The sequence below is a fragment of the Monodelphis domestica genome, chromosome 7 (assembly GCF_027887165.1).
Source record: "Monodelphis domestica isolate mMonDom1 chromosome 7, mMonDom1.pri, whole genome shotgun sequence".
Classification (NCBI taxonomy): Eukaryota; Metazoa; Chordata; class Mammalia; order Didelphimorphia; family Didelphidae; genus Monodelphis; species Monodelphis domestica.
The window spans coordinates 284065479-284074251 of record NC_077233.1 but is presented as its reverse complement, the minus strand read 5'-3'; positions in this window follow the sequence as shown (position 1 = coordinate 284074251).

Genomic DNA, 8773 nt, shown 5'->3' with positions numbered 1-8773 from the left:
GTGTTCTATTTTGTTGAGATTCTATTTTGAACCTTGACTCTGTGACCTAACATTTTAGCTCTCTTTCCTCTTATTGTTTTGTTTGATACACAGAGAAAGTTATGCCTGGTAGGGCATTAGCAAGTGAGACTGGAGATGATTGAAGATATTGAGACTACTCTGTAAATATTTTTGAAATCAGTTATATTATTGGAAGAGGATCATATCTCGAAGGGAGAAAGTGTCCAGGTAGAAAAGAACTAAGGACGAAGGTTTGTGGACTATATGCACATAGAACCAGAGGGTAAATCTGAACCAGGTGAGGAACCTGCAAATGGAATGTCATATAGGGAGGTGAAGAACCAAGGGCAATATATGAAAAGTTTTTTTTCCTTCAAAAACACCATAAAAAAGTATAATTAGAAGAGAAACTTGAGCAGAATTTTTAGGAAATGTATTTTTAGGGATTTTTGAAAAATTAGGATTAAATTTGGAAGGTCATAAAAAGTTAAATGATGCTAAGCTACAATGAATCCAGGATAACTAAAATTGGAATTTGATAACTTAAAGGACAGGTACGCCTAAACGATGATAGAAAAGCTTAAAATACTGGAATCTATAAGAGATAGTAAAGATGGTTTAAGGCTCACTTTTAAATAGATGCATTTTATGTAAGTTAATAGTATTTTTTGCCTCAGGCATATTATGCAAGATCTGATTATTAAAACACACACACACACACACACACACATACACAAACACACACAAAACAATATCATAATTCACCCAAATACAGATCTGTCAGATTTTGATTCATTTCAGTTAGAGGAGAATGATTTAATGTAACATAAACTTAAAGGAACCCTCTCAGGTTTCCTGTCAGACATTATTTTACATGCCCTGGAAAGCCTTTGGGTATTTTTTTCCTCTTCTAAATAAATGCTTCAAGGACATTAAGGAAAGTAAATGGACCAAATACTGTCAGTGACCCATAAATGAAACTAGTACCATAACAAATAAAGCTATATACATGATTGAGGGAAACAAGTACGTGGAGGGAATGTATTAAAGAAGCATTGTGGTGCAAAGAATTTTGAGAACATAGAAGCTAGGGGTTTGGGGCTTGGACATATTGCTAAAACCTAAAGGTCAACTTGATCATGTAATTTTTTTGTGACTCAAAAAAAGTAAAAAAAAAATTACCTTGTAAAATTTTGGATTGTCAAAGTACATTCAGTATTAACTATTTTCTCCCCAAGTTCATTTCAATTACATAGCCTATAATCTTTATTTAAACATTTTATTGTACTTTAGCAAATCAAGATCTCTGAAAGAAATCTTATGGTCAAGTGAAGTAGAACAGGGTTAAGTAGCATATATCTTTTAGACCTCACACATTTCCAGCACCAAATCTCATTGTTTTCTTTGCTGGTCTATTTTAATCAAATTCAAGTGCCATAATAATATGTCTTTGAATATTAGAATCAAAATTTGTGTAATTATTTATTACTATGTTTATTATTATTACTATAAGGACCAGACTTCAGGTGCAGGCATTCCAGCAAAAGATATATCAAGCTTTTATTAGAAAGTGTCAAATTAAACCACGTTTATCCTTTGTTCAAACAAATTAGTTAGATATAATTCATTTTAATTATAATTAAAACTAAACTTAATCTACTTAAATTACATACCAACCTTCTCTAAGCCACTGTCACATTTTGATATAATATCCTATTAGAAAACTAACAGAAGTTATTCAATTAATTGCTTATACAATGTCAATATGAAAATATACATTTAAATGTTCAACCCTGAAATGAGCTGAGAAGTCTTCCAAGATATCACATATGACCCATATCTGAAGTTCTATATCTATATAGTCCAGGTTCAGCCTTTGAGGATTTAACATCTTAGGCTTATAACCCCACCCTTGCTACGATTTTATCTATACACAATGCAGAGTCCTCAAGTCTCTGGAGAAGAATTCATATTATAATTTTTTCATATTGTTAAATAAAGGATATGTAAGAGGGAAAATTAGGGGTTATTGACTGAATATATTATACTAGTAGTTGCCAGGGATTAATTCAATCCCAATAAAATATTCAAGTAACTCTCTTGAGTACTCAAGTAAACACTCATATGGTGGTTTAATTACAATAGAGGGAAGAAATTAAGAAGAAGAGAGAGATGGGAAAGAGAATTTAAACTGTTCCAGCCTGGGCTGAGTCAGGCAGGAGTTCAGAGGCCTTGGCCAAGGGGCCTTCTCAGTCTAGCTTGGCTTCCAGCCATAAGGCCTCCTCTGAGATGAGGGGCCTCCTAGGAGGATAGCGTTTTAGGATGTAAAGGAAAAAGGAATCAGCCTAAATCATAACCAAACACGCTAAGAACTTCTCCCAGTCACCTCACCAGCAAGCCTCAAACCACCAAAACACCAAGACGCAAACCATAAAGCTATGAGCCACACAAGCGAGACAGAGAGCAATATCTCCTCAAGAAAGCCCGGAGAGAGGAAGTGACATGAAATATATAGACTGTTCTTTACATCATTTCCCACGTTTCACATGTACCAATGGTAGCTTAAAGTTGACTTAGGACAACCCAAGGGGTTTGTCAGTTGTTCCTTTTTTTAATTTTTTTTTATGTATTGAGTCAGTTTAGAATATCATTTTTTCTTTACAAGAATTATATTATTTCCCTCCCTCCCCTCACCCCACTCTTCCCATAGATGATGTGAAATTTTACCTGTGCCCTTGATCAAAACCTATTTCCATGTTGTTGGTGTTTGCATTAGGATGATCATTTAGAGACTACATCTCTAGCCATGTTCCCTTTGACCCATGTAATCAAGCAGTTGTTTTTCTTCTGTGTTTCTACTCCCACAGTTTTGCCTCTAAATGTGGATAATGTTTTTTCTCATAGATCCCTGCAAGTTGATCAGGATCACTGCCTTGCCACTAATGAAGAAGTCCATTACATTCAATTGTACCACAGTGTATCAGTCTCTATGTAAAATGTTCTCCTGGTTCTGCTCCTTTCACTCTGCATCAATCCTGGAGGTCATTCCAGTTCCCATGGAATTCTTCCAGTTTATTATTACTTTGAGCACAATAATATTCCATCACCAACATATAGCACAATTTGTTCAGCCATTTCCAAATGGAAGGGCATCCCCTCATTTTCCAATTTTTTGCCACCACAAAGAGCACAGCTATGAATATTCTTGTACAAGTCTTTTTCCTTATTATCTCTTTGGGGTACAAACCCAGCAGTGCTATAGCTGGATCAAAGGGCAGACAGTCTTTTATCGCCCTTTGGGCATAGTTCCAAATTGCCCTCCAGAATGGTTGGACCAATTCACAACTCCACCAGCAATGAATTAATGTACCAACTTTGCCTCATCCCCTCTGGCATTCATTACTTTCCATTAATGTCATGTTAGGCAATCTGCTATGTGTGAGGTGATATCTCAGAGTTGTTTGGATTTGCATCTCTCTGATTATAAGAGATTTAGAACACTTTTTCATGTGCTTATTAATAGTTTTGGTTTCTTTAACTGAAAATTGCCTATTCATGTCCCTTGCCCATTTATCAGTTGGAGAATGGCTTGATTTTTTTCGTACAATTGATTTAGCTCTTCATAAATTTGAGTAATTAGACCTTTGTCGGAGGTTTTTGTTATGAAGATTGTTTCCCAATTTATTGCTTCCAACCTAATTTTGGTTGTTTTATTTTTGTTTGTACAAAATCTTTTTAATTTGATGTAATCAAAATAATTTATTTTACATTTTGCGATTTTTTTCTAGCACTTGTTTGGTTTTAAAGTCTTTCCTTTCCCAAAGATCTGACATGCAAATTATTCTGTGTTCATCTAATTTGTGTTTAGTTTCCTTCTGTATATTCAAGTCATTCAACTAGGCTGCCTGCACTGAGCTTCTCCAACTGCCTCCCCTTCACCTGTTTTTGATGCACTGAGACTGACACAGCTTTGCCCACAAGGGACTCCCTCCATACCAGCACCCTTGACTGCTCAAATGTTCCATCTGCCCTGGAGGCTTAGAACTCTAGGTGGGAGAGGGTCTGGAACCTTCCTTCTTCCTTCCCCTTAAACATGAGTGTTTTCAAATTCAGGCTTTTGGGAGGTATACCTTTTAAGTTGAGTCCTGCAGGAGTATTCTTTGACTCTGTCTTGTTGTAAGGTTTGATTTTTAGTCCACTAGGAGAATTTAGTTTGTAATCAGTATGAAAGGGTTTTCTGAGGTCTGAACTTTCACTGCCTCTATACCACCATCTTGACTCACCCTCTTCTCAGTAGTTTATTATTTGTCACTTGCTAGCACATGTCTGTCATAGGCCATTCTCCTCAACACTTAATCCTTAAGTAGTGGTGTATACATCCCTGGTCGCTAGGATTTTAAAGACTAATCAGGGTGGTGAAAATCCAAAATTTACATATATAAGAACCTACCAAAATTACAAAACATGACTGACATACCCAATACCTAAATATTTAAATCTCCTTCTCTCAACAATGGCTTTCAAACATTCCAAGAAATGTACAGAAACTTACATAGTTAAAATATTGCACCAGATGGGACTCCCCTACAAAGAGGAAGCTTTTGAGATTACTAGTTTATCCAGGAATTTCTCTTCTTTTCTTCTGCAAGCATGGTCAATTAACTTGACCTTGACTTTCTCAGTGCCTACAAGCCTTGGTCTTTTCCCTCTGAGGAATCATCCTTTATTCAAGAACTGTAGCTTTGTTTTTGTTTTTCAATTTCATTCTCTTGCATGACCCAGAGTGATCTAAGAAAACAGTTTTGTCACCTATGAGGCCTTGTATTTTGTTTTCTCCTGGAACTGTGATTCCCTGATGGTGCCTCACAGTCATACTAATTTCTACAGGGAGCCAAGATTAAGTCTTTAATTATTTTTTTTTTTATTTTATGAAACTGTCAGCTTACTATATCTTTCCATTTTATTGGTTTCAGTTCTCTTTTTGAAAGAAGCATTATGTTGTGCAAGAAAGTTCTGGACTTCAGTTAAGGAAAGATCTGGATGTGAATTTGACATTTAATGTGTAACCATGGAGATCATTTCTCCATGAGCTTGAATTTCCTTTTTTTCCAATGCACTTCAATGTTCTTTATTAGATACTTCCTACATGACTGCTGATATTTTGTGGTGTTAATTAAAGAAAGACATATGCTTTAGATACCAGCTCTGGATCTGACAGAATAGACATTCTGGTTTGAAAGTGTAAGAGCTTGATGGCATTCTTATTTGAAAAGATAATAAACTACATGAGGGAAAGACATAGAAGTCACTTTGGGTAGAATATTACTTCCAAAAGAAGTTGAGAATGTATTTGAGTACTTGAGATACTATGAAATAACCATTATAAAATATCTTACATAGTTTTAATTTTTCTTAATGAGACAAAAGAGAGAATGATGATATCAGAGTAGTTGTATGCACTATCAGAAGTGTGTATTGGGTCAGAAGAGTACATTAACTCCCAAAGCAGGGGACCATATGTCAAATCCAAATGGCATTAATGGACATGGTTTGGTTATCTTAGGTAATTGAAAAACTGGTTTGAGCCCTAGTGTTATGCACCAATCAAATTTTGGAGAAAATCCCCTGTCTTTTGGGAAATATTATAAATTTTAACTAATAAGAACCTTGGTAGATAATGCTCTTACCCCACTTTCTTTCTGATTATGTATTCTGGTTTCAGTTGTACAACTTCATTCCTGTGGTATATACCTTTTCTTTTTAACTAAATACTCTTTAAAATGTGCTAAATAAAAACACCGAGGAAAAGCAATTGTTTGATTACAGGGGTAGAGGGGATATGATTGAGGAGAGATTCTGAATAAGCACCCTAATGTAAATGCCAACAACAAGGAAATGGGTTCGGAGCAAGGACACATGTGATACCCAGTGGAATCGCACGTTGGCTAGGGGAGGCGTGGCAGGAGGGGGGGGGAGGAAAAGAAAATTATCTCTGTTTCCAATGAATAATGTATGAAAATGACCAAATAAATTAATGTTTAAAAAATAAAATGTACTAAATTTTAAATTTCTAGATATTCATAAACATCCTTTTTTTCTTAAATATGTGACTACTTAGACCTTATTTTATATTTAATATTTTTAAAATTATATATGTGAAAAAATTGGGAAAATATAGTTTTATATATGTATGTAAATACATATATGCATGTGTTTTATGTTGGAGAAAAGCAGTCCACATTGGTTTCCTTAGAAAAGAATGTTGAAGGGACAGCTAGGTGGCTTCGTGGATTGAGACTCAAGCCTAGAGATAGGAGACCATGGATTCAAATCTGGCTTCAAACATTTCCGTACTGAGTGACTCTGGAAAAATCACTTAACCCCCATTGCCTAGCCCTTACTGCCCTTCTGCCTTGGAACCAATACATAGGATTGATTCTAAGAAGAAAGGTAGAAGTTTAAAAAATAGATAAATAAACAGAAAGGCAGGAATGTAGACAGACAGAAAGATAGATAGACAGACATGAATAGATATATAGACAGACAGATAGATACATAGATATGTAGAAATGTAGATACATAGATAGATAAATAAACCTGAGTGGGAAAAGCCAATCTGTATAAGTGATGGATTTGAAAGATTTTCTGAAATTCAGGAGCATTTACTATGGTAAGGACACAAAAGAGTTAGGTAAGTTCCTGTTCTATCCCATATGTCTCAGAACGTTTTTAAGAAACAATGATTATAGCTTCCTCTTTGCATTTCTTGATTGAATATATATTTATATCTTTATATCCTATATCAAAATTGATCATTTCATATGAATAAACAATTCCCTAAACATTAAATATATAACCTTTACACCCCAAAGTTTTAGATGTGTTAAGGCCTAGTTTAACCCTAAATAATGACCCATAAGGTATAAGATATAATATATTAATTTATCTCCTGTGTTAGATGACTTCCCTCAAGAGATTTTCACTTTATTATAATATATTTTTATTTTTTTCTAGTTCACAATTTCTATATATCTCCAACAAAATTCAGCAACAGGTATTAAAAAGATAACCTCCATTTAAAATCACACAGACAATATAAAATGTTTAGGAATTTATCTACCAAGACAAATACAGGAATTATATGAACACAACTACAAAATACTTTTTACACAACTAAAACAAGATATAATTAACTGGAAAAACATTAATTGCTCTTGGGTAGGATGAAGTAACAATAAAAATGATAATCTTATCCAAATTAATATTACTTATTCCATGTCATACCTATCAAACTACCAAAGAATTTGTTTATAGAATTAGAAAAAAAATATATAGCAAAGTTCATCTGGAAGAATGAGAGATCAAGAATATCAAGGGAAATAATGTAAAAAATATGCATTAGCAATATCAAATGGACCCCTTTAAGACTGTAATACCCTAAAAATTATATTCCATAAAAGAAGTTGGAAGCATGGATTGAAAATTAGTTGGAACTGAATAAATACAGATTGAAGTTTATAATTCTTCACTTCATTTCCTTCATGAATTTCCATCTAATGTAGGTGATGTATGTTATCTTTCACAATATTTTGAACAGGAAAGTATATATTTTATTATATAACATATATAATACCTATATCATTTTACTTGGTGTCTTGGAAAGAGTGGAGAGATGGGTGAGAGTAAGCATGAATCACGAAATGTCATAAAGCAAATATTTAAAAGTGAATCCACATGCAATCTAGAAAAAATAAAAATTAAATTAAAAAAGGAATTAGAAACTAAATAATCTAATAATATGGAAAGAAAAGGTAAAAGAACAAATCATAGAAACAGTCATTTCATTAGATATAAGGGCAATGAGATACTATACCAAAATTTATGGCTTTGCTATCAAAACAGTACTTAGAAGAAAATTTATATCTCTACATGGATACATCTAAAAAAGAGAGAAAGAATAGATCATCATTGAATGCAACATTCAACTAAAAAATGGAAAGAGAATAAATAAAATACTCAAACAGCAAAATACAAATCCTAAAAATAAAAGAGATTAATAAATTGAAAGTAAAAAAAATGTGAACTTTTAAGTAAAACCAGAAGCTGAATAAAATATACATGACATTGGCTAACTTGATTTTTACAAAAAAAAAAAAAAGATCCATGATATCAAAGTGAACCATATCAAAAAGGAAGAATTTACTACTAATGAATATAAAATCAAAGCAACAATGTAGAACTAACTTTCCCAATTACTATACCAATAAACTGGACAAACTGAGTAAAATGGATAAATATTTGTAAAAACATAAACTGCCTAGATTAATAGTAAGGAAAATAGAATACTTAAACAATCTTCTTAGAAAAATAAATTGAAAGAGCCATGAATAAGCCCCCTAAGAAAAAAAGTCCCCAGACTAAAATGTTTTACAATTGAATTCTACTAAACTTTTAAATTACTTTTAAAAAATAGGTGAAGTACTATTGTTTCTTCAATGGCACAAATATGGTTTGAAATCTAAATCAGGGAGAGCAAAAATAGAGAAATAAAACTTATACACTATTTTTCATAATGAAAATTAATGCAAAAATTATAAATAAAATACTAGTGAGAGGTGACAGCAATATAACACAAAAGTCTGACCCTCTTCAGATTGGGTATATGCAGAGCTAATTCAATAGTATATAAATATAAGCATAGTTGACTATATTAACAAAGACATCAAAATTATATTATTGTATCAATAGGTAAAGAAAAAGCTTTTAACATAAT